The sequence below is a fragment of the Panthera tigris genome, chromosome B1 (genome assembly GCF_018350195.1).
Source record: "Panthera tigris isolate Pti1 chromosome B1, P.tigris_Pti1_mat1.1, whole genome shotgun sequence".
NCBI classification, from domain to species: domain Eukaryota; kingdom Metazoa; phylum Chordata; class Mammalia; order Carnivora; family Felidae; genus Panthera; species Panthera tigris.
In genome coordinates this window covers 145730037-145757213 of record NC_056663.1, presented here as the reverse complement: position 1 = coordinate 145757213, position 27177 = coordinate 145730037, and the positions used below count along the sequence as shown (strand labels likewise).

Sequence of the window (27177 nt, the reverse complement as noted above, 5' to 3'; positions counted from 1 at the left end):
GAATAACTAAATAAATATAAAATAACGCTTCACTTGTTTGTAGGCCTCTTCCCAATTTGAATGATGTATACCCAGCAAAACTTAGAAACCAAAAAAGACCCTAATGATATTCAAATAACAATTTTAAACCCTAACATTTATAATGTCTATGTACTTCCTATGCCAAATACTTTACATGTCTTGTTTATGAATCCTCCTGACATTCTTATGAAATAAGTACAAGTATATTAAATATAAGAAAATTGAGCATTAGAGAGGTTAAAGGATTTGCTTAGGATCACTACCACTAAGTGATAAAGATGGGATTTGAATGATAGTCTCATCAATTCCAGAATCCATAGTCTTAACCACTATGCAAGTAGTTTGCTTATAGCACTCTCCATGAGATGTTGAGGATTTTCTTTACTGTTGATTTACATACAAGCTTATTTTTTGGTCCAGAAAAGATCAGGAACTACAGGAACTACAAATTAAAAGAAGTAGGACCCTGTACCATATAATAGCAGAAGAATCGACTGACAGAGCAGATTTTCAGAAGATACTAGCCGAGGTGATTTTGAATTTCTGAAAATCTCCCCATAAAAATATATGGAGCAACAACAATGGCAAAACCAAAAATCCATAGACAGCACCTCCCACAAAACTAGGGACAAGCTATTTTCACATAAGCTGATAGAGTCAAACCACCTGAACTGCTTTATCGGCATGTATGTAAGAAGAATTAGGGGGAAGGGAATAAGGCACATGATGTTCATAAGATAGGGGAGCCCCTAATCAGCAAAACAACAGTAGGCCATTCTGAGAAAAGTAGCTAAAACAGACAGCAGTTTGGCAGGTTCCACATTATGCATTAGTACAAGGAGACTGCGCTACAACAGAAGTTTGTACAGAAAAGAAGGCTGTGGTTCTGTAGTAAAACAAACAACAGAAGAGGGAACTTAGGTCTATGAGCTAGGGAAGCTAACCTGGCCCACTTCTCCTTCCAGAAGTTCAGAAAATCCATTTTACTTGAAGTGAAAAAGATCACAGTGGAATTCAAAACAAAGGTATCATAGGAAAAACAAAGTGGGGTGGAGAAACACTGTCCCTACAGACAAATAGCAGAGCAGGAAGATACATCAATCAGACCTGGGTATACTGTAATATCGTATTTTGAAACAATTTCTTAATTTCTTACAGAAACCAATAAAATGATGGACAGTATGATAAACAACATAAATCTGAATCAGGAGAACACCAAAATTGGTGATTGAAGAGGTGATTGAAGAGAAGGAAGATTTGAAGAGAGTTGACAAAATTCAGGAAAGAATTAGAATAATAGAAATAATTATTTCAGAAATGCAGACTAAATTATGTGGTATACAAGAGTGAATATACGCAATGATAACTATTTTAAGAGACCTATCAGATGGAAAACTATTCAAACAAAATGGACAGGTTTAGAAGATAGAAAATCTAACACACATGTAAATGTGTATGTTTAAGTGTATATAATAGGAGTTGAAGAAAAAAAAACAGCTGAATACAACAAATACTAAAAACCACTAAAACAAGAAAAACTTGTTTTATCATTTCTCTGAAATAATAAAAAATATTTAAAACTGCATTTTGAAATGGCATGCTTCATATCTGGGAAAAACAACCCAAAACAGTTAATACCACGATGTATTTTACTAAAATTACTGGACTTTCAAGGAAAAGAAAAATTTGCTGGGCATACAGCCAAGGAGACAAGACACCCATAAAGGTAAGAAAATGATATCATCATCATATTTTCCAACAGAAATTCTCTATTCCAGAAGACAATGGAGTAATAAACTTATGACTTTCAAGGAAAGTATGAGTAAAGAACTTTATACCAATTGAAACTTTTATAAAGGCCTAAAAGCTTTTAGGATAAGCAAGGACTCAGAGAATACTGTTCCCATGAACACTTCCTGAGGAATGTGCTAGAGAATAAACTTCAGATTAATGCATGGTATAAGGAAGTAATATATGGTATGAAGAGCCTACATGCTGTAATGATGTAGATTCACTACAACTATCAAAATGTGAGAGAAGAGAAAAGTATATTAAAAGCAGAACAAGCAGAACAATTTCTTCTAGTAATTGGGTAATTATGTTAATGTAACTGAGAGCCAGAACTTTTGATATGAAAGAAATGAGGCATTTATTTAAGATTAATAAGGTTAGCAAAAACTCTATAGCTTTGTTATGGACTGAATGTTTATATCCCCAAAAATTCATAGGTTGATTCAATGCACAGAGTTTGGAAACGTAATATTGAAGACTCGATATTATGGTATTTTGAGATGGAGCCTTCGGGAGGTAATTAGGGTTAGATTAGATTAGGGGGTGGGGCCCTCACAATGAGATTCATGGCCTTATACGGAGAGAAAGAGATTTCCATCCCCTAGCCCCCACTTATGCACCAAGGAGAGACCACATGGGAACGTGGCAAAAAGGTAGCAGTATGCAAGCCAGGAAGGGTTGTCACTAGAGCTCAACTACGATGGCACTTCCAGTCTCCAGAACTATGAGAAAACACATTTCTGTTATTTAAGCCACACAGTCTCTGGTATTTTGTTATGGCAGCCCAGGCTAAGACAACTCCAAAATATGGTCTGGATAATATTCTAATGAACTTATAATACATTTTATCTTTAAAATATACGTATATGTAACCTAAGTTCTGCACATTGAATCTGCATAGAAACAATGACAACCCAGTAACAACTAAATACCTGTTATCCTCATTGTTCTCTGTATTGTTTTCCACTGAAGGAACCAGAGTCCCTTAAAGAAATAGCTAATTGTATATATAAGAAAGAAAAAATGCAATGTGAGTTAGAAGATCTGGCCATGACAGAAAGCAAGGAGGCCATCAGAGGCTCCTAAGATTAAGTCTAAAGAATTCAATAAACAACTTCAAGAGGCTCTCACTGGTGACAGTGGAAATAATTTGAACAGTAGTAAAAATAATAACTAGAAAACATACATACATTCATTTTGTTTATGTTTAAATTCATATATTCATTTTTATCTCTTGAAGAACCCTCATAGGTCCCGAAGGATGTTAGGAGCATTTCATTATTTTGAAAACAGTGAAATAAAGAAAAAGAACAAAGCTTTTATCATATCTTCCTACATAAACATCAAGCAAATATTTAATGAGGAAAATGTTCTCTTTAAATAATATTCCAGATAATAAATGAAGAAGAAAAAATAGAAATTTCACTCTCATTAATACTAAAAAATCCAGGTAATGATCATCAGTGGTTGGTAACAACACAAAAACAGAGACAATCAAATATCATGTACCCCCAATTAAAAAAAAAAAAAAACAAAAAACAAAAAACACACCACCTAGTAGTTTTGCAAAAAAAAAAAAAAAAAAGGATTAAACCTGGATTTTATCAATTTTCTAGATAGAATCAACAAATTTCAGGGGAAACAGGGGACAGAGGAACATGTCAAATGACACTGCAGAGATACAACTAGCAAAATCCAGACTATGGGAAACTACAGAACATAAAATTTGTTACCTTCAATAAAAAGACAAGGGAAGGGGAACTTCTATAAATAAAAGAGACATACTAAAGAATCACGATGTGTGAATATCATTTAAATCCAATTCAAAACTATATATTTATAGTCTCACATGTCTCCACTGAGGTAATAAGCACAATGCAGGCAACTTTGACTAAATTGGGGGGAGCAAACCAAGAAAATACAAGGAAAAAAAAGTTAAAATTTTAAAATAATGTGTAGTAATATATGCTAAGAAGAGTACCTGGCATACAGGTAAATAACTAAGTATTAGTTAATATAATGAAAACAGCTAACAAATATAGCCCTCACTGTATACCAGACGGTGATCGATCTGTAGTTTATAAAAATATTATGACATCTAATCCTCAAGTAACTCTATAAATAGGTACTGATATCAGTTTTATTTTACACAGGAGAAAACCAGAGCACACCTGCATTAAGTAGCTTGTTTGGGATGGGCTAGTTAATGGTGAAGCCAGATTGGAGGTCAAGGAACCTGGTATCAGAACCTATACTCTTCACCACTGCATGATACTATTTCTTATAATGATTGTTAGCATGCATTTTCTCAGGGAAGGGACGAGATCAAATTTTTATCTTATATTTTCTATATTATGGTACTTGTTGGATGTAAATGAATTAGATTCAGCTCTGATCACCAGTCCCTTATGCTCTGGGCCAAGGGAAAAGTGAAGCAAGAGACCGTTCTTTCTTCTCTCCCCCAACAGTGGAGCTGGAAATCAGAGGACTTTCAAAACTAATTTTTAGCAAAATAGTAAAGGTCAAAGTCAGAGTACTTTTTCCTAAATGGGTTGTTAAAGGAAGAAGTTACGTCAGATAGGTCAGGAGCCAAAGTGCACATTTCTATCTTATTTACTATTTTCTGTGATAAAGTTGTTTCACTCGCCAATAAGTATGGGTTGGAATTCTTCAGAATAAATATCAAGTTGAGATATGAAGTAAAGATAGAATGCAATGCCTCCTTCAAATAATCTTCAATGTTTGAAGAAGCACATTGATATGTTTATCCACATCTGCCTTACCTTCTACCAAGGCTGCAAAACTAGGAATTCTATTTAATTTATAAAATACAGTATTTGGTATTTTGTTGCTGTTAATCAAGATTGAATTTATTTTGCCAATAGCTGAAATAGAACCAACTGTATTTATGGAAAATAGAGTAAATACTAATTTTTTAAAGCTTGTCTTCCCAGTAGGGGGAGCTGCAATGCTAGCTGACTAGGACAAACCAGCCTGACTCCATTTCCTTTCTAAATCTGAATACAGTAATGGACTTACTCAAGTTTAACCTAGAGATGTCTTGCCCCAATATTTGTTTGGTACATTGGTTCTCAGCCCTCCGTGTGAGTCAAAATCATTTAGGGTTTGTTTTGTTTGTTTGTTTGTTTTAAGTTGTGGAATAGTTCAGGATACCTTAGGTGATGGTTTTTTGGGTTTTTTTTGTTTGTTTGTTTTTTTGTTTTTGTTTTGTTTTTTTTTTAAAGTACTCCCATGACTCTATTTTATAGCCAAGATTAACAAGCCCTGGCCTGGTAGAGGAAAGAAAACACATTCAGAAGGACGTAGAGGAGCAGTAATATCATAAAATAAAAGCCTTTTATAACAAGCATTTGTGAGTGTCAGCATGTAATCCAATAGTATAAAGCTTAACGAACTGCAAACAATGTTTTTCACTTATAAAAACATGGTTCTTTTTTGCCTAATATTCAGAAAGTAAGAAATTTGGGTTTTATATTTTAAAAATATCTTCCTCAGGCCTGAAATGTGTTGAGTTTTCAAGAGCAACCTTGTGTGACAGGTAATATGTTACTGTGGACCTTCCACTGCCTCTTGCCTTTTCCAATCAATTGAAGTTTGCCAGAGCAGCAAATGAATATAGTCATTTCTATAAGCTCTTTTCAGTAGTGCATAACATGCACTTTTTACTTTCTGCAGCTGTGAAAAGACAGACCTTTGTCACACAGAGAAAGGTGATATTATTATAAGTGCATGAGATGAAAATGGCAAGAGTGCAGTCACTTCAGAATTAGCCTCAATTTCCACCTTGGTGATGTGGTTATCGTGGTTGTGTAGGAAACACCCCAAATACCGTTCCCATCATGACATTGCCAACAGAGGCTCACTTACTGTGAAGCTGATAAAACATAAACTTCTGGGTCTCTCGCTAGCACAGTCCATCCTAAGGCCACATGAGAAGCCCCTAGAAATATGTAAAACAAACAAAAATTGCAAAATGTTAGATATTTTCACTACAGTTGATTAATACTACTGACTTTTTCCACTCAAATTTCTCATCTATCACACTTCCCCTTAAATTGGGTGGTGTTGGAAGAGCCACAAGCATTTTGGGGATCTGGCTGAGATTTGAGGACAGCTCGTTTGGCTTAGTGGGATGTACGTATGTTGTTTGCAGGCATTTCCACGTAAGTCATTGGTAGCAAGGTCTCCTATGTTAGTAAGTAGCAGAGCGAGGATTCACACTTGGCTTTCTCTGACACTATAATGGTCTTATCATTTCCATTAGACCACCCTTCATATGATTAATGATCCACCAGTAGACCTTTTTATGATCGTTTATCTCTAAGCTGCTGCCAGGAAGTGATATTATTTCCCTACTCCTCTCTGACTCTGAGACTTTTTTTTTCTTATTTTTTGCCTCTTGGCCCCTCCTGTCTTAACCTGAACACTATACTCTATCCAACAGGGCTGCTCACCTTTGCTAGAATATAATTTTGCCCATTCCCTTTCTTTGGCTAATTATTATATTTTACTGGTTCTTGTTGATCTCTTGTTGATTCGATAAAAAAAAAAAAACACTGACACTGACAAAGAAAATATAAAACACATCACTACAATGAGGACATCAATAACACATAGTTAATGAGTACCAATTCAAAGAGTATTTACAAATAATCATTATACACACACCAAAAACTCTTGAAATCTTATAGTTCATATATGAAAGATATATGAAAGAGGTTATCCCAGATTTGACAACAATCCTAAACATTTACATGACATTTCTAATAAGTTATGAATTTGAGGGAAATTTTTCTAACTATGAGTCATAAAAAACAAATTTTTATTGACTACTCTAGAAGAAAAATTAAATTATCTTTCTATCCTATGTATAAAAGATGTTTTTGCATAATTGCCTTCATATGAAAAGGCAGTATGAATTGTTAGCATGTTATTTTTCTAGATGTTATAACGTTCATGTTATGTGTCAGCTTTGTGAAATTTGTAATTTTTAAGCAAATATTCACTTTTGTAACTTGATATTTTACATATAATTATGTATTCCTTTTTTAAAAGGGGGCCCCCTAAATTTTGTAATCATCAGTCTCACGAAACTTAGAATTACCCCTGAATGACAGTAAAGTATTAGTTAATAAAATATGTGGTATCAAGTTAAATGAGTCTGTCCATTCACTTCACAAACCCAAAATTTCATTACTTGATAAATTTTAAATTTTAATTTTTTTGAGGGTGCAAGAAGGGGAGGGGCATGGAGAGAGAGAGAAACCCAATCAGGCTCCATGCTGTCAGTGCAGAGCCCGATGTGGGCTCAGTCCCACAAACCATAAGATCATGACCTGAGCCGAAATCAAGAGTTGGACACTTAATTGACTGAGCCACCCAGGTGCCCCAAGTTTTAAAATTTAATATCTAATGGAGTGTTTGCCTGGTTGCCTATTGCTATTTCTAAAGCTACATATCTTTATCTACTTCCTATAGTCTCTCTCTTTACACACAAAAAATAAATATCCTGAACGGGTACCATTGTGGGTGAGGTAGGCAGTTATTCCAGATGCACAAACATCTTAGATAATTTTGAGTAACAAATGGCTACAATCTACCTGAAAAAGAAATCATCATGAATACCAGAATTTGGTACATTAATTGTTCTCTAAAGTAAATACAAATGCCATAAAAATATATTGCCTCTCTTACTACCTTCCCCTTACAACTGACTGATTCTTTGGATGGCCATATATTAATAGTTAATATTATAAGGAAAAAAGAAATACCTTCTTACAGAAACAATAAGAAAATAGGACTAGGTAATAAAAGGAAGAAAATATAAGAAATTAAATATTTTATACATGGGAAAATCGGGAAAAGTGTGCATATATAAAAATACTTATATGCATTCATTATAAATGTATTGATATAAAGGTTGTTTAACAAATAATTTACAAATAATATTAGACTACATTACTTTATGAATGGATAAAGATGATGTGGTATATATATACAATGGAGTATTAGTCGGCAGTCAAAAAGAATGAAATCTTGCCATTTGGTATATATATATATACATATATATATATATATATGTATATATATATACACATTACTTTATGTAATAAATGTAGTAAAATATGTATATATATATAGATTATTTTATGAATGGATAAAGAAGATGTGGTATATATATACAATGGAGTATAAGTCGGCAGTCAAAAAGAATGAAATCTTGCCATTTGGTATATATATATATAAATAACCTCAAGAGCACAGATAATAGTAAAATGTGTAGAAACAATTAAGCAGTGATAAGTTTTGAGTATTTATTGCCTTTGTGTTTTTTCAGTTTATTTTTATTTGAAAGAAAGAGAGCATATGAGTGAGTAGGAAAGGGGTAGAGAGAGAGAGAAAGGGAGAGACAGAATCCCAAGCAGGCTCTGTGCTGTCAGCGTAGAGCAGGATGTGGGTCTTGATTTCACGAATCAACTGTGAGATCATGACCTGAGCTGAGATCAAGAGTTGGACACTTAACTGACTGAGTCACTCAGGTGCCCCTTTTTACCTTTGCTTTTAATTTAATTGATTTCATGACATTTATCTGATTTAATTTTTAATATCAACAGTTTGTAAAACTCTTGAAAATTTAACAGTCAGCTTCCACAAGCCAGTATATGCCAGCTGTAGTATACCATTGTGATTATTACATAAATAAATGAGGAAACACAAAAAGAAACTTAATGTTAATGTACTCAATCAGTATATAGTTTGGAAATCTACTCAGTGCCAAGCATAGGAGAAGAATTATAGAGAAGAATCAGCTCTAATGTTTGCTGTAAATAAAGTCACTGTATCATGTGAGCCATAGAAACTTAAGCAAGAAACTAGGCCACATAATGAAAATTGTTACAATTCTAGTATGTAAATAATGTTATGGTAATCCCTTGGAGAAAGCAAGTTTCAAGATAGTCCACGGAGTAAATTGGTTATACTGAATTAGAGAAGAACACAAAGTGAAGGAAATAACATGAACAAAGGAGACACATAAGACCATGATAAGTGTAGTGGGGAAAGGCTGGGCTAATGAAGAAAAAAATCATCTGAAATCAGTGCATGGATTAGACTTTAGGGAAAATAAATTCAAGAAAAAATATTTTAAAGTTAACAGAGGTTACTAAAAATGTTAAATAAATTTCCAATTTTGGAGCATTAGGAGGGAGAGTAATCTAAAGAAGAATAAGATATTCTAGCAAAGAGACCGGAAAAGAGAAAGGAGAAATTCACATGAAGACAAAAGATTCATGGTCAGTTGCAGTAAATAACCAATTACACAGAGAACCCCAACAAATGTTGGATTTTGAGCAATAAATGTTTTGATTATTAAAGGAAAAATACATTTTCAGAATAAAAGGATTTTATTTATTGTAAGTGTGAAAATATACTAAAACTTTGCCCCAGTTTGCCTTCCTTAGTCTTATTTTCTGTATCTTGGAGACTTTCCTATCGGATCAAAGATGATATAACTTTAAAACAGGTTTTTATGTCTTTTCCTAAACAAAAAAAGGTAAGAATGGCTATAGAAAATTGAAATGTTAAGCACAGATGTCAAAACGAGAGGAAGAAAGGAGAGAGATAGGGAGAGAGGGAGAAGGAGACGGTGGCAGGGAGGGAAGGAAGGAGGAAGAGGGGAAGGGACAAAAAGAAAAGAATTCTGCTACAAGAACATACTATCAAAACATTATCAAGAATTGATGACTATTTCAAAGTTCTGAAGTAAACTCAGGTTGTGGAATCTCTGACCTCAGTTTCACAACATCAGTCCCTCATGCAGAGGAGCAAATCCGAAGTCGGGATGGAAGCATCTGGTTCAGTGGATGAGTTCAGTTTGCAGCCCTAAGCTGTCTGCTCTCTTTTCTTACTACAGCCTCACAGGTGGCTCACTCACAGTTGACATCTGTCAGGCAGGCCAAATTCATTCAAAACAGTTTAGACATGAAACATGCTCAAAGATGGGAACCAACTATTTATTTTAGCTGTCTTGATTAGACACTAATTGACCATTTTGGTTGGCAACCTTCAACTCAATTCTCCTGAACAGAGTGCCCTGAACAAAACATTTTGTTAAAGCATGTCATTGGGATAATTCATGTTACCACTAACATATGTTATATTCTATTTCCCTCTCTCTCCAGGTTTTTGGCTTCCTATGGATACCAACTTGTTACTCGTGGTTCAGTGTCCTAAATGGCAACCTAGGAACTTAGAAACAATGTAACTTCAAGAAATAGCTTATTTTTACAAAGTATCTCAGATTTCAGATGATGGCAAAATGTGCCTAATCTATGAGTTACAGTGGGTATATGAAGTGTTTAAGACAATGATTCTGTATTAAGGAATATTTAAAAGATGCAAAAGTTATAGTAGCTACAATGTTCTAACTAAGAAATCATGAGGTCCAAATAATTAAGAATTAAGGCCCAAGGTAACCCATGGTCAACAAGACAGAATAAGAACTAGAATATAAACAGAAATTATTTCTGGCTTGGCCTTCAGAGACTGAGGAGTCATTACATGGGACAAAAGACTCACTTCCCTTTGGAGAATAAATTATATGGCCAAACTTTTACCCTCTATTTTCCAGTGATACATATTTGAAAAAGTCATTTTAATTTCCCCCTAGCTTCATAACAATCTTTATTATTATTCCAACTTTGTTCATTTTGGTGTTTGTAAATTTTTTGAGCAAAGTTGAGAAGTGCTAAATTAATCTGTGGCAGCTTATTTCTAGAATATCTAAAGGCAGGAAATGCCTACACACTTGGGGCTCTTCCATCCACTGGATTACTTACAAAGAGATCAAGAAAAGATGATACAACCTGCTAAATAGACATGTTTAGAGGTTAGAAAGAGAGCTATTGTCAGATCCTGTCTGATAAAGCAGTTCGAGAGGAGGACTGAACAAAGATAAGAAGCCAAGCCACACCCTTCTTCTAGTCCAAGTATCCTGGAAAGGAAGGATCATCTTCAGGAAACCAGACAACAGGAAGCACCAAACTAAGTGCAGATGCCTTCTGGGGCCTGTCAAGTCAATCCAAGTCAGAGAGGGAAGTAACCCATTTCATCTGTTAGACATTGAAAGAAACAGGCTCCATATGGCTTGGATGGTTGGAATGGAGTCTTTGAATTAGTAGTAGATGAAAGACAGGTCTTAAAGGCCTTTTTATTCTTAGAACCACCAAAACTTATATTACACGTCCTAATTACCGTCCTAATTGCTTTCCCACTTAGTCAGAGGCCCTGGAACCTTGAAATCTGTGGTTCTGGATTCAGAACGGGGGAGTGACATCAAGGAAGCCTAATTAAAAACAAGGGAAATTTTTCTAGTTTCTCATTCTTCCCCCCAACCCCCTGCTAGCCCTTCCAAATTCCTCTCCCCTTTTTTGATCCAGTGCAAAGAAGGTTCAAATCAAAAGGATAAATTGTTCAAATAACCTATCAATAATGAGGTAGTAGGCTTAAAAGGAACATCTAGGTTCTAAGCTGAAGGATTCTCGAATGTGAAGTCTGAAGGAGGGTACAAGTTCAGGTCTAAAAGTAGTTAGGTAATGGAATCTGGGTAGCTTCCCTGGTTTTTATTATATCCCATCAGAGTGTGGGTTAGATGGTGTCCTAATGGCTTAACGCCAATTTCCTGGAGCTACTCCGAGCGACACCTTTATTAGCAAGACTAACAGTATTTAACCCATTTTTTTGCCTCACAGACCTCTGAAAATATCATGAAAGCCTCTCATCCTCAAGCTGCACAATACACATATTCATTCACGCACACAGTTGTGCATACATTCTCCTTAAAGCTCAAAGGCCATAGGTCATGAAGTGCTATAAACAATACTCATGCAAAAAAAAAAAAAAAAAAAAGCCAAAGCAAACACGAAATCAAGAACCAACTCAGTTGAAACAGCAGTGTGGAACTATTAATATCTCAACAGAAAAAGCCATCAAGTGCTACCCTAGCTGCCCTCCAGCTGCCAGCAAGAAGTGGTAGTCACAGCAACATTTGCGTTTGGGGAAGTATTTGATTTATCCACCTATAATTTCCCACAACATATGATGATATGAAGGCCAGGAAGCTAAGGAGAGGAAGGACTTGTTGCTATTTCACCAGGAGAATCAACAGAGTCCGCTGTCAGCTTGTACAAGGCAAGAGGCCACAATAACAGCCATAAATACAGTGCAAAGTGAGGAGGTTGAATCCCAGACTGGACGGTGGGCTCCCTCCAGAACTCCCTTCTGCCTTATTGGACATGAAAGGGTAAAGGAAATGAAGAAACACTTCTGCCTTTTGGTCACCTCTGCTGGCAGCTCTGAAATTCCCTATTACCTGAGAAGGAAACCCAGCTGGCCAGGTCACACTCCTCTGGACAGTGTCCTCACTGCCTTACCCAACTTTTCCACTTATGGCCTCATTTTGGTTTAATTTGGAACACAAGATCAAGAATATTTTTTACCAAATGATAAAATATAAGTGGGCAGTTTGGTTTAGAAAATGTCAGTTCACATGAAGGTTTTATGGTTGTCGTTGTAAGTGGAGGAGAATTTTCCCTCAAAGGACACAGGGATTGTAGAGAAGTGGGCAGCAGAGATTGGAAAAGCATGCACGAGAGCTCACATTATTTCTTGTTTCTCTTTAAGCACAAACATTAGAACGGACAACTCGTGTGTGCTGTGGGTGAAGTCCTAGACTTGGGGAATTATCTGTAATTTTAGTAGACTTTTTTTTTTTTCTTCTGAGAGAGAAAAAAGCATTTAAATTTCACTGTCTGGAACAATTCAAATCCTCTAATACCTCCACAACAGCAAAGAACCTTTAAAGTCTGAATGTATTTTCTGCTACCATGTTAGGACATATTAGCTCAAAATTTAAATATAAGAGCAGACACAGTGGGTCACACTTACTCAGAATTATTCTAACCTGTATTCAGTAAAAATGAAAATTCCCTGGATATGTTAGTAATTATAATATTTGAAGTAAATTAGCAGGAATTTTTGCATTTATAGTACGAATTATATTTCACTAGCAAAGACCTTGACTAGTTTTCAAGTTTAATAATTTTACTTTCCATAGATAGAGTATTTCATACTTTTCGTTAAAGTACTTTAGCATATGAGTATACTCAGGATAACTAAAAAGAAGGTCAGGCAATTATCCCATTTTTCTGGTGGGTAAACAGAAACCTGAGGAAGACTACCACTTGCTCAAGATTATTTAGGGAGACCTTTGAGACACGAGCTATCTTGTCTTACTGACCAAGTGGGCTCTTTTTCTCTTTCCTGCACTTTCCTTCTTACCACATAATATCTGTCTAGTTCTTGAGGCCTGAAAGTATAGCACCAACAAAACAATTTGGTTTCTTCTCTCCATGCCCTGGCTTGTCCCTTTTATATTTAAAAATTGCCATCAGAAGAGATTCTTCCTAATTTCAAGCTCTGGGTTTCCTTGCCTCCCCAGTGGAAAAAAAGATAATAGTTCTCCTAGATTTGACTGATTACACCATATCAACACTCATACCAGTAGTAAAGCACAGATCTCTACCACAAAACAAATTAATGCCTTTGATTTCACTAATATATTTGCCAAGTTGCTAAGATAGAAATCATAATTTACTATTTTTACTTTTTTTTTTCTTGATAAACAAGGGGGTGTCTTGGCCACCAACATCTTCCTCCTGAATCACTGCTCCTGAACTGCCTGATACCACTTTTTTTCTATAGTCTATTCTTCAGAAAGTGAAGATCTTTTAAAGCAATAATCTTTTTAAAAACTGAACTCGGGGCGCCTGGGTGGCTCAGTCGGTTGAGCATCCGACTTTGGCTCAGGTCATGATCTCGCGGTCCGTGAGTTCGAGCCCGCGTAGGGCTCTGTGCTGGCAGCTCGGAGCCTGGAGCCTGTTTCAGATTCTGTGTCTCCCTCTCTCTCTGACCCTCCCCCGTTCATGGTCTGTCTCTCCCTCTCTCAAAAATAAATAAATGTTAAAAAATAAATAAATAAATAAATAAATAAATAAATAATAAATAGATAAATAAAAACTGAACTCAATTTGTGAAATTTCCTAACTTAAAACCATCTCAATGGCTTTCCATTACACTTGAGAGGAATGTCGGACTTTGTTTTCTTTTTTAGCTGGGAAGGGGCAGAGGGAATCTTAATTGGGCTTCACATTCAGTGCAGAGCCCAATCCGGGGTTCAGTGTCACAACTGTGAAATCATGACCTGAGCTGAAATCAAGAATTGGATACTTAACTGACTGAGCCACCCAGGAGCCCCAGAAATGTCTGGCTTTTTAACAAGGCTCCCAAGATCCTAAATGATCAGGTATCTGTGTTGATTAGCCATTGCCACAGTATGCTGCATGAAAAACAACCACAGAACTCAAAGACTTCAATAATGTATTCTCACAGATCTGTGAGTTGGCTAGTGGATCTGTTTCAGCCAGTCATTCCTGAGGCAGAACTGCTCAGGCTGCAGCAATTTGGAAGGTTCTACCTGCCTCTCTCATCCTTCTCCTAGGACCAGTGAGTTAGCTACAGTAGAAATGGAAATGTGCCAAGCCTCTGAAATTTTCTGCTCAGAATTGCCATCCTATTGTCTCTGCTCACTTGCCATTCACCAAAGAAAACCATGTAATTTCTTTGGACAATCCCAAGGTCAAGGAGCAAGAGATATATTTTAACCTTGGTGAGACAGTGAGAGGTAAAGAACTGGGCCAGTCATTCAACACATCACATACTTTAACTTTATCTTCTAATACTTTCTTTCTCCTATTTTAACTCCCTCAATCCAGACTGGTTTTTGTTTGTTTTGTTTTGTTTTGTTTTGTTTTGTTTTGTTTTGTTTTGTTTCTCCGAAAGTGTATGAAGCTCATCTCAACCTCAGGGCCCTGGCCCTCACCTTTCTGTCCTTCTGGAATGGGTTCTTCCTAGATATTCCATGCTTCATTGTCTCATTATATCTAGATATCTCTTAAATGCCAACTCCTTAGGAAGTCCTTCCCTGATTGCATATCTAAAATAGCTGCCACCCCTACCACACACACATATACACACCCTATTATTCTCCATCCTGTTATCTTGCTTTCATTTTCTTTAGAGTTATTATCCAAAACATTCTTTTAAAAAAATGTATGCTTTTCTGTGTCTGTCTCTATCACTCTATTACAAGTTCCTTGAGGGATCTATTTCTTCTGTCTTGCTCACCATTGTTCTCCCAGCACATAAGATGGTGCTTAGTACATAGGAAGTCATTTATAAATATTAGTTGGATGAGTAATGAAAGTCATTCCTACTAGAGTTGGAAATAGGCTATTTAAAAGTAAGCCTGTTCACCACTGGGTCTGATCCTACAGCCTAAGGATCAGAAGTGCCTTCATAAATTTTCCTTTTCAGGAAGATTCAGATACACTGAGGGTCCTATGAAGAATTCTATTTCCCATGAATGCCTTGTTATGTATTTGGCCATAGCATGAGGGAATGTGCATTTTTAATTAAGGAACCATAAATGCATGCGCCACAGGGCAACATCAGGACATTCCTCTTACATGGAAGCAGAAAAACTCTCTCAGTCCTGCCAATAAAGAAGGCCCTTCGTCTGGCTGCTAATTCTCCAGGCAGGGTAGTGCTGTCTTATATTTTTTCTTAGCTGACAGAATCAAGAGAAAGAAATAAGATGTGAATTTTACCTGGACCCAGTAAAGGCCTCAAACAACACAGTTCAGGGAATGATGCCAGCTCGAGGGAGGCATTTTTGGACTCTAAGAAACTATGTGGGCCTTCAGTATCTCCAGATCACACTAATAGGCCTCTCAAGACTATGTTTGGCTTCAAGGAGGCCATTAATGAAGTTCAGATTGAACCTGTGCAGTTTTAGTTTTAAAATGTTTCCTTAAAATTTTACAGAGAGTTTAATTCGTATGACATTTTTATAAATGGGAGCCAGCCTTTTGTTTGAAAACATAGTGAGATGCCTGTAATAATAACAACGGCAATGACCACAGAAATAATAGGAACATTTGGAAAGTGAAAAGATATGAAACTACAGGCTCCACCAGGTTAATTTAACCTGGTATTTATTTATAAGTTTTAAGGACTGCTAAAACACAGTAATGATCAACTCTCTTGGAATGTGCTGCATACTCTCTGTGGGTTCCCCCCCGCCTTGGGGGTGAAAAGGAGGAGAAGACAGAATGAGGCTGAAACTTTCCACCACTGTTTCTTCTTCTGATTCAACATAGCTTTTACAAAAGCCCAGGTTCCAATAAAAATACCCATGCCAGTATATTCTTCAAGGAAAAAGAATTTCCTGCTCTATCTTCATGATCACACTTGCATGTGGGGAAAATCCAGCAGAACACATATAAGCCAAAACATTAGTAGAAAGAAATTTCCCTTCCCTTCCTTCCCTAGCTCTTGTTTTTCTGAAATATCCTTCATTCAGTGGGAGGGGCAGATATGGAATAGGGCCATGAATATATGCCTTTCACTCAAACTTTTTGTATTTTTGGTTTTAAGCAGAACCTGGATATTTAGGGCTGTGTAAATATAATGAGCTTTCCTGGTGGGATGGGAGTGGGATGGAGTGGGGGTTCTTGGAGTTTAGGACTGAAAAAGAATAAATGTCAAAAACTCATGAAAAATCTTGGACATCGAACCACTCTCACAAAATAATGTAGCACTGAGTTACACATAAATGAGTCAGAATTTAGAAATCAAGAGGGAAAATGTTCTGAATACATTGTGTTTTGGGTTCTATTAAACCCAAAATATTTTTAAAATATTTTGGAAAAAAGTATTTTGGGGATATATTTGTTAACTCTAATACCTGGCCATTGTGTTCTTGCCGAGGGTTATCAGAAAGAGGGAAAGGTGAACTGTTTTTCAGATTGTGGGTAGACTTTAATGAAAAAACAAAACAGAAACACTATCATGACAGATAACCGACACATAGATCAATAGAACAGAATAGAGTCCACAGAAATAAACTCATGGTTATTTGGTCAATTAACCTATGACAAAGGAGGCAAAAATCTCTTCAACAAATGGTGTTGAGAAAACTGGATAGCTATATGCATAAGAATGAACCTCACCAGTTTCTTATACCATACACAAAAACAAAATTAAAATGAATTAAAGACCTAAATGTGAGACATGAAACCATAAACTTCCTAGAAGAAAACATAGGCAGTAATCTCTTTGACATCAGCTGTAGAAACATTCTTCGAAATATATCTCCTCTGGCAAGGGAAACAAAAGCAAAGTTGAACTGATGGAACTACACCAAAATAAAAACCTTTTGCACAGCAAAGACACTATCAAGAAAACAAAAAGACAACTCCCTGAACAGGAGAAGATTATTTGCAATTGACATATCCAATAAGGGATTACCATCCAAAATATCTAAAGAACTTCTACAACTCAACACCAAAAAAACAAATAATCTGACTTAAAAAATGGGCAGAAGACATGAACAGACATTTTTCCAAAGAAGAAATACAGATGGCCAACAGACACATGAAAAGATGCTCAAAATCATTTACTATCAGGGACATGCAAATTAAAACCTCAATGAGATATCACCTTATCCCTGTCAGAATGGCTAAAATCAAAAATACAAGAAACAAGGATGGCAAGGATGTGGAAAGAAAGGAACCCTTGTGCACTATTGGTGGGAATGTAGACTGGTGCAGCCACTGTGGAAAACAGTATGGAAGTTCCTCAAAAAATTAAAAATAGAATTACCATATGATCCAGTAATTCCACTACTATGTATTTACCCAAAGAGAATTAAAACACTACTTCAAAAGGATATGTGCTCCCCTATGTTTATTGCAGAATTATTTACAATAGCCAGGATATGGAAGCAACCCAAATGTCCACTGATAGATGAATGGATAAAGAAGATGTTGTATACAAATAGCATAGCTTTACCTCAGCTTTTGAAAAAAACTCACAAAAGTTGCTTTTGTAAGAACATTTTGACTTGCTGAAAATTCCATGTAATTTGTTATGTTGAATCTCTTTGTTTTGCTATCTTCTTATGATTTAGGTTGTTGCTTTATCCTTTATGATTAAACTCAAATTGAATATCCTTACTAACATGAAATAAAGAATATATTATATATATCATATATACAATATTAAATATTATTCATATATATAATATGAAATCTTGCCATTTGCAAAAACATGGATGGATCTAGAGGGTATAATGCTAAGTGAAATAAGTCAAAGAAAGACAAATACCATATGATTTCACTCATACATGGAATTTAAGAAACAAAACAAATGAATAAACAAAGAAGACAAACAAAAAAAGACTTTAATATAGAGAACAAACTAGTTGCCAGAGGGGAGGAAATTGAGGAGGATAGGTGAAATAGGTAAAGAAAGGGGTTTAAGAGTACGCTTATCATGATGAGCACTGAATAATGTATAGAATTGTTGAATCATGATATTGTACACCTGAAACTAATATAACACTGTATGTTAATTATACTGGAATTTTAATTAATTAATTAAAAAAACACTAGCATGGTCTAGAAATAATGCTAATAATCCAAAAAACTAAATTAGTTGCTTGAATCATGTAAAACAAATAAATATGAATATTATCCCTTTACATCCATAAAATGAGCCTTTTGCTCACTCATATTTCCATTACCAGCATTCAGCACCTACATGAAAAGAATGAATAAAATATTGAATGCATTAGGGAGCAAGTGAATGGATCAATGAAGACTACAAAAGGTATGATTCAAAATAATTTTGTAAAAGTATGCTTCTGCTTTACAATTATGCATTATAATGTTCAGCTAGTAACATCTCTGGGTATGTGCAAGAATTCTTACGTAAAAGAAACAAAACCTATAAATTATCACCAGAAATTAGCTTTAGACCACATGCATTTAAAAGGGCCTCAGACCAATCATCAGGTCTACATCCCCAGGCTGGGTTCCTGGAACCCTTTCTTTTACTCAAGGACAAATTAAATTATCAGCACTTTGTTTTTCTTATCTGTTCAACAGAGTTATGAGAAATCAACTTCCATGCAATATATAAATTCTTGCATTTTTTATTATCATCATTACTATCACATGAAGTTTAAACCCTAAAGTACTGATTACCTGTTGCTACTACTCTTCAACATTTAACCTTTGCACTAGCCAGTCAGCCTTCCTAATAGTCTGTAAAATCTTCACATTCCTGAATAAAGAATAAAGACCCAGAATGATCAACAATATGTACTTTCAATAAATTGTCTTTCTTCCACAAGTTCAGAAATATTTTTGTCTTTCAGAGCTCTCTCCAAGTCCTCTGAACACCCACAGTACTATAAGACTGGGGCCCATAATTCAATGCTGTATAATACTGCCCATTGATCGCTATTACTTGTATCAGCCTTTTCTCTTCCATTAATTATAGGTTTCTTCAGGACACAGTCTTTGTTTCTTGAAGTACTCTTGTACCTTTCAGAGCACACAAGCAAAGCAGGTACTTGACAAATACTTGATGATTAAGAAACATGCAGTTAAACCAAGAATTACCAAAAGATAGGAGAGGGCTATCAATGGATGACAGATTTCACAGAACTTTGGAAAATGAAAAGCAGGTGGAAGAGTGGTAACTGATGCAGCACCTCAGAGGAAACATTAGCTTGGATAAATGCTTGGAGAAAGGGCTCAGAAGAAAGGAAGCAACATATCCTGTAGAACCATAGACAGAAAGGCAGTGGTAGGTAATGAGATGATGGGCTGGAAACGTGGGATTAGTTCAAAGTCTGCATACACTCATCCCAACCCCATGTCCACACTAACACACCCCACTGAGATTGGATAGGAGAAAGAGGAGTCAGGAATTTAATTCTTAGACAAGAGTATGAAGGCTTTTCTCCGGAGATAATGAAGAATCCCAGAAAACAGATGTCTGGTATTTTGACATTTTGTGAGTCTCCTGGCTCTCTGATCACTAACAGGGCTGCCAACTGAAAGTAGAATTAAAGAGAGGTCACAGCCAGATTTTTAATGGACAATTGAAAATTATCATGCTTCATAAAAACAAGGCCACTATGTTAAGGACAAACAAGATAAACAGGAAAAAAAAAAAGTCCCAGAAGAAAAAGAGAAAACTGAGATCAGAGAATAATAAAAATAATAAAAATGATTTCCTCCAATATGTTTACAAAACAGACTGATTTTCATTAACCATGCCACTATAAAAAGCAATTAAAGAAAACACAGAGTTCTTGGAAATTAAATATTTGAAAATCAGCAGAAAGTTTAGAAAATAAAATTAAAAACATTTCTCAGAAAAATAGAAAAAAACGACAAAAAACTACAATAATTTTTTTTTAAATAAGAGACATAAAAGACAAATCTAGGAGATCTAACATCTGCATGATAAGAGTTTCAGAAAAGGAAAAGAAACAAATTTACATAACAAAACAAAAATAAAAACTTGCTGGAACTAAAGAACCATAAAGGCTCACAATGAGAGTATTCTAAAATACTGACAGAAAAGCACATCTCTATGACATTTTAGAATTCTAGAGGTAAAAAAAGATCCTAAAATCTTCCAGAGCGTAGAAGAAACTGCAAAGAAATGAAAACCTGAATATTCTCAGACTTCTCATATATAACACTAGATGCTAGCTGGCAATGGAATATCTCTTAAAAATTCCAAGGAAGAATTGCAGCTTGCTCTTTCAATTTGGAGATTTATGGCTATTTATTTATTTATTTATTTTTTTCCCCCACAACATCCTGCCCCAAGTTCTATTTGTCTCTTTCTTGGAACACCTATTAGTCAAATGTGAGATAGCACTAATTTGTCTCTTACTTTTTTCTTATATTTAAGAGCTCTTTGCCTGTTTCTGTATCCTAAAAAGCCATCAATCTTAAGTGTGGGTTGATTAAAGACTTTCAGACATGCATGACTGCATATATTTACTGTTTTGTACACTTTCTAGAAAATATTTAAGGGTGCATTAAACCTTACACCAAAGAGTACATCAAGAAGGAAAAGGTTTGTGACCTAGGACACAGTGCATCCTATTCAGGGTCATACACAAAGGAAATCTCAACACTATGGCTGTAGTGTTTTCTAGCAAAATGGCTCTGATGTTCTGTTAGGAAATATAACCATTTTGATAAAAGAATCCTCTAATAAAATGTAAAACAATTAACAGCTTTAGGGGACAAAATTTTACCAGAAAAGAAATCCAATCCAAGGTCAATACTTAACACTATAAGAATCATTTATTTCTTCTTCCTAATGCAAATATTGTTAATTGATGTACCTAAAATTAAGATACATGATTACTTTGCAAGGATCAGTGTAAAGTTGGAAGGAAGTTTAAGAAATTAACTCTTCGGGGCGCCTGGGTGGCTCAGTGGGTTGAGCATACGACTTCGGCTCGGGTCATGATCTCATGGTTCATGAGTTCAAGCCCCGCGTCAGGCTCTGGGCTGACAGCTCAGAGCCTGGAGCCTGCTTCAGGTTCTGTGTCTCCCTCTCTCTGTGCCCCGTCCCTGCTCATGCGCTGTCTCTCTCTCCCTCAAGAATAAATGAAACATTAAAAAAAAAAAAATTAAAAAAAAAAAAAAAGAAATTAACTCTTCAATATCCTAACAGGAAGCAGAGAGTGCAATATGTATAGATGTATTATTTAGTAACATGCAGGGCACTGCAAGAAAATAGGTTAAAATAGTTGCCTCTATAGCAACTGTAGTGAGGGTGGGAAAGAGTGAAAAACAGTAGCGTTTCCCCTTTGTCTTGAGTCTTTTGGGTTCTATTTTGCCTTTTAACATGTGTGTGTTTTATAAATTTATATATTTTAATACAATTTGTACGTGTTATAAATATTTAAAATATGTTTAATTAAACAGATCCAAAGCATGAGATGATAGAGACCTGTTAAAGTTATAATCACCTTCAACTTGATGATCAAGTTCAAAGTAAATGAAGTCCACAATATCCAATACTGAGAGTCCATTCCCTAGTGTTACCTGTCACATTTACAGCTCTTCTTGCAGCATGCTATGGTCTGAATATTTGTGTCCCTTCGAAATTCATGTGTTGAAATTGTAAATGCCAAAGATGATGGTATGAGGAGGTGGGGCCTTTAGGGAGTGCTATGGGGATGGAGTCCTCATGAATGGGGTTTGTGCTGTATCGAGGAGGCTTTGGAGAGCTCTCCAGCCCCTTTTACCCTGAAGAACACAGTGAAAATGTGCCAGCTTGAACCAGGAAGAAGGCCCTCAAAAGGGCCAAAGTGTTACCATGTCAGCACTTTGCTCTTGGACTTTTCAGACTCTAGAACTATGAGAGATAAATTTCTGTTGTTTATCAGCCATGCAGTCTGTTATTTTGTTAGAGCAGCCCGAATGGGCTAAGAGCAATTTGCTATTGAAGAAGGTAAAGGTACAAAGGTACAGAGGCATCATAATGTTTACTTTGAGGAAGTGTTGTGGTTTTTTTTAAGTTTATTTATTTATTTTTAGAGAGAGATAGAGTGAGAGCGGGAGGGGCAGAGAGAGGGAGAGAGAAAGGAAACCCTACACAGGCTCCACACTGCCAGTGCAGAGACTGATATATGGCACCCGAACTTACAAACCACGAGATCATGACCTGAGCCAAAACCCAGAGTCAGACGCTTAACCAACTGAGCCATCCAGGTGCCCCTTGGAAGTATTAGTTTATAATTTCAATCTTCTGCCTATAATGGCATTCAGTGCAGCACGGATAAAAGCAAACTAATAACTAAAAAATTAGAATTTCAGAGTCACATTGCCTAGGCAGTGTTTTTGAGTGCTACTAGTGAAGTGTCTCTTGTATGAATCTAGAAATTTCTTGAATATGAGAGGATTCAGGCTTGATCTCCTGGAAAATAGTGACTATGGCTCATTAACCTCTTCATTCTTGAACATGATGACTATAAGCTCAATAAATATTTACTGAATTGAGTTGAATATGAATAAATATGAATATGAATAAACATGAATAAAAAGAGAAAATCTCTATTTTACCTTAATACCTATTCCCCCTTCATTTAACCTTATTTCTTTGAGTCCTAAACATTCTTCAGTTGTCAAACATATATCTACTGTATATTTTAGTGCCTATCCTTGTGAAGCAAGCAGAAACATATTACTGGGTTTGTTTATAGTTTTGGAAATTTATTTTTCTCTATGGCAACAAATTACAAATTTTTACCTTAAAAAATCTCTATGTGTATTTTTTATTTACTACATATGTCCACAATGCAAAATTTAATGGGGAAAATATAAAAACTGTTCTTATAAAACATTGCCTAACATATAGGCATATAGGCAATGTTTCTTTGATGTAGAACCCACTAAAGAGTGATTTAAATATCACTAAAATACTTTCTTGTTTATTTTTCATGTGGTTCAAATTCATTATTAAAAAATTAGAATACAAGTAATAAGTATTTTAAAAGTTTCACATAACCTTGGTATCTATTTTCAATATCTATTCTAGTTAATATTCTTAATGTTTTTGCTGCAAGATGTTTCTTTCTGTGTAATAAGTATGTGAAACATATATTTGAAAAAGATCCGTAAATAAAATATGCTTTTCACAAAATTGCTTCATATCCTTCTGTAGCCTTCTTTTTTCAACAGTTTTTTTAAATGTTTATTTATTTTTGACCGGGGGTGGGGGGGGGGTGGAGAGAGAGAGAGAGAGAGAGAGAGAGAGAGAGAGAGAGAGAATGAATGGGGGAGGGGCAGAGAGAAGGGAACAGAGGACCCAAAGTGGGCTCTGTGCTGACAGCAGAGAGCCCAATGCAGGGCTTGAATCCACAAACCACAAGATATGACCTGAGCCAAAGTTGGATGCTCAACTGACTAAGCCATCCAGACACCCCTGTAGCCTTCTTTTTTCAAAAGCAAAAGTGTCATCCAAATAATTTGTAACTAAAATAAACATATTAGAAAAAGTCTCATTGTGCATACATATTTGAGTACATATGTTTTTATATCCTAAGGATACACTGCCTAGAACTGAAATGGTTGAGTCAAACTATCTGCACATTTTGAAGACTTTCTGTTAGGAAAATTTATCCTAGTTTACACCCCACCAGTAATTACAAAAACGCCCTTTCATTCACATATTTTACTATGCTGGATATCATTATTCTTTTTAATCACTGCCACTCCGTTGGATAAAAATATGTAACTTGCATTTGTTTATTACTGAGTTTGAACTTCATTTTTAGTGTTTATAGGATGTCTTTTGTGAATTGTCTGTTCATGCTCATTGTTATATTATTATTAGGGTGTGAAAAGCTGTTAAGAAAGGTCCAACTTTATGATGAATAACATTTCAGTTTCTTATAATTCTGCATTTTAAACTAGGATTTGGCAAGTTATTATGAACATTCATATGCAGAAGACTCATTGATGTCTTGCATTCACAAGGCTTGCCAATGACAAACTGTTTCTTAGTCTTGTAGTAATAGTACAAAACTATGCTGAAATATTATTTGTTTGCCATAGAAACAGAGGTAGGAAGACAGATCTGTTGTAGATTATGATGATGACTTAATTGCTGTTTCTCTCTGCTAATGCTCTTTTGAAGGGCTTATAATTTTAAAATAGATCATCTCAGTTGCCTTAAAAATTCTTTTCCCCCATTTTTATACAAATATTTAACTATACTTTTCCCAAACAAATCAATAACTTTTTCACTTATTTTAAACTATTCTCAAATAACAAGGATTAAGCTTTGCTAGCAAATATTGAAATATATAGTGGTTTGTAATGGTCACTCTCCCTAGCGGTAACTTTTTCTTCTCATCTCCTCGTATCCTTCCCTCCCTCTCTCCTTCCCTTCCCTCTTGTCACTGTATTTATTCATTAGTTTTTTACCCAAATGATTTTGGTTCACTGTGATCACAAGAAAACTTCATTAACTTAAAAATACAAGATAGCACTGTAGTGGTTTGCATGGTGAGCCCCCAAAAGATGTGTCCATGTCAAATTAAATCCCTGGAAACTGTAAATATCACCTCATTTTTTAAATAGTTAAAGATCTTGAGATGAAAATATCATCTTGGATTATCTGGGCCCTAAATGCAATGAGAAGTGGACTTATAAGATACATAGAAAGGATATGCTCACACAGACAATGTGACCATCAAGGCAGAGATTGGAGTAATGCAGCCAAGGAACACCAAGGAATGCAAAGAGTCACCAGAGACTGGAAAATGCAAAAATATGGGATCTCTTCTAGGGCCTCTGGAGAGATTGTAGCCCTGAGTTCAGACTTCTGGCCTCCAGAACTGTGAGAGAATAAATTTCTGTTGTTTTAAGTGACCCAATTTGTGTCAACTTGTTATGGCAATCACAGAAAACTAATACCAGCACTAACACTGAAAAATCTCACCAATTAAAATGGAATCTTCCTAAATTCTGGAAAAATAAATAAATAATCCTACAATTTGGCACATTCTCTCTGGACAATGTAATCTTAAAAGTATGGACTCTGTAGGCCAGCTACCAAAATTCAAACTGGGTGACTTAGAACAATGTTAGAAATCCCTCTGTGAGCGGGTTTTTACTTCTCAAAGAGGGAATGATAATGTGTTAATATATTTAGATTGTTTAGATATTCCTAATAATGTGATTAAGTAAAGAAGTGATTAAGTAAATCTTATCTGTAATAAGCATTTTTTATACTTGAGAACAATTCTATATAACCTACATAGGCTTGCTAGGTCTGCTATAACAAAGTACCACAAGGGGCACCTGGGTGTCTTGGTCAGGTAAGCACCAACTTTGGCTCAGGTCATAATCTTGCAGTTTGTGGGTTCGAGTCTTGCATCAGGCTTTGTGCTGAGAGTTCAGAAACTGGAGCCTTCTTTGGGTTCTGTGTCTCCCTCTCTCCCTGCCCCTTCCCCACCTGTGCTCTCTCAAAACTAAATAAACATTAAAAAAAATTTTTTTTTAAGTACCACAAATTGTATGGCTTAAACAACAGAAACTTATTGGCTTACACTTTTGGAGCCCAAAAGCCTGAAATCAAGTCTTATGTCAGCAGTGTGGGTTCCATCTGGGAGCTGTGAGGAAAAGATTTTGTTCCAGACCTCTCTCCTTGGCTCATAGGTGACCATCTTCTCCCTGTGTCTCTTCATATGGTCTTTTTTTCTATGTGTATCTATCTGTCTCCAAATTTCCCCTTTTAGTAAGAACACCAATCAAACTGGATTAGAACCCACCCTAAAGATATCATTTTAACTTGATTACCTCTGTAAAGGTTTAGGTACCACACACTTCAGAGATATGTTGGCAACTGGAACATGTATGGAGTTAAGTGTCTCCAGTAGTATATCAACTTGATGCCATGTCATTAAAAAAAATAGTTGAAGGGACTTCCAGTTTCCAATATCACACAAATAAGGAACTTGGAAGTCACTACTCCATCCTAACAACAAGTCAAAAGTTGAACAGACAAAAATCATTAACTCTTCTTGGTTCCATAAGAGAGGGGGAAGACATAGAACAGACTGGTGCCCATAAGGCTGGAGGGACAGACAGGCAAATGCAGGGAGTAGTGGCTTACCTGAATAGACTCACAAGCAGAAACCACCATGGAAAACAGTGAAGGGATAGGAAAACCTGAACTATAACTGATTAATTGCTAGAGGCTCAGTGCAGACAACTCTGAGAGTTAAAGACTCCAGGGAGAACCAGTCATATTGTGAGATTTGCCTTCAGGAGTTTTGCCAGGTTCCCACAGCAAATATTTCAGAAAAATCATCTCAGCCTTTTAGCAAGTGGGGGATGGGAGTAGAGGGCAGGGATACAATGACTTTGAAATGTGACAGACCATTCTGTTTTTATAATCAAGGCCTGACCTCAGGAGAAAGTAGTTAACCAGAGCCTTACCTGCCAAGGTAATATCAGAGGCAAACTGACCTGAAGAAAAGAAATACCCAAGTCCAACCTGCCCTACTCATCCTGTCTCACTTCAGAAGGGAAGGAAAAACTTAAAAACACATATGAATTTATAGCCCAGAGGCATAGGCACACTAAAAGACTGAGACCTAATTGTAGAATATAGAACACTTCCCCTCCCCCCACATCTCACCACTACATTACTAACATTCTATTTAGCAGCAGTTTTGTTTACCCAGTACATCATGTCCCGTTGTCAAGAAAAAATTAAAAGGCATCAAGACGCAAAATTTGAAGAGACAGAGTAAGCATCAGAACCAGACATGGAAAGGATTTTGGAATTATCAGACTAAAAATATAAGACAATTATAATTAATATGCAAAG

General features: G+C 35.8%; 1 long non-coding RNA gene across 4 annotated transcripts in view; it reads right to left on the bottom strand.

Moving 5' to 3' along the window:
- LOC122238020 overlaps nt 1-26962 on the bottom strand; it is a 75459-nt gene extending 48497 nt beyond the window's left edge. For all 4 annotated transcript variants that reach the window (XR_006216954.1, XR_006216952.1, XR_006216951.1 and 1 more), the window contains exons 1-2: nt 26784-26962; nt 5701-5773 (exon numbers count right to left, since the gene is read on the bottom strand). This is a non-coding gene — a long non-coding RNA (uncharacterized LOC122238020). The remainder of the gene's footprint in view (nt 1-5700; nt 5774-26783) is intronic.
- Nucleotides 26963-27177: the final 215 nt, after the last annotated feature.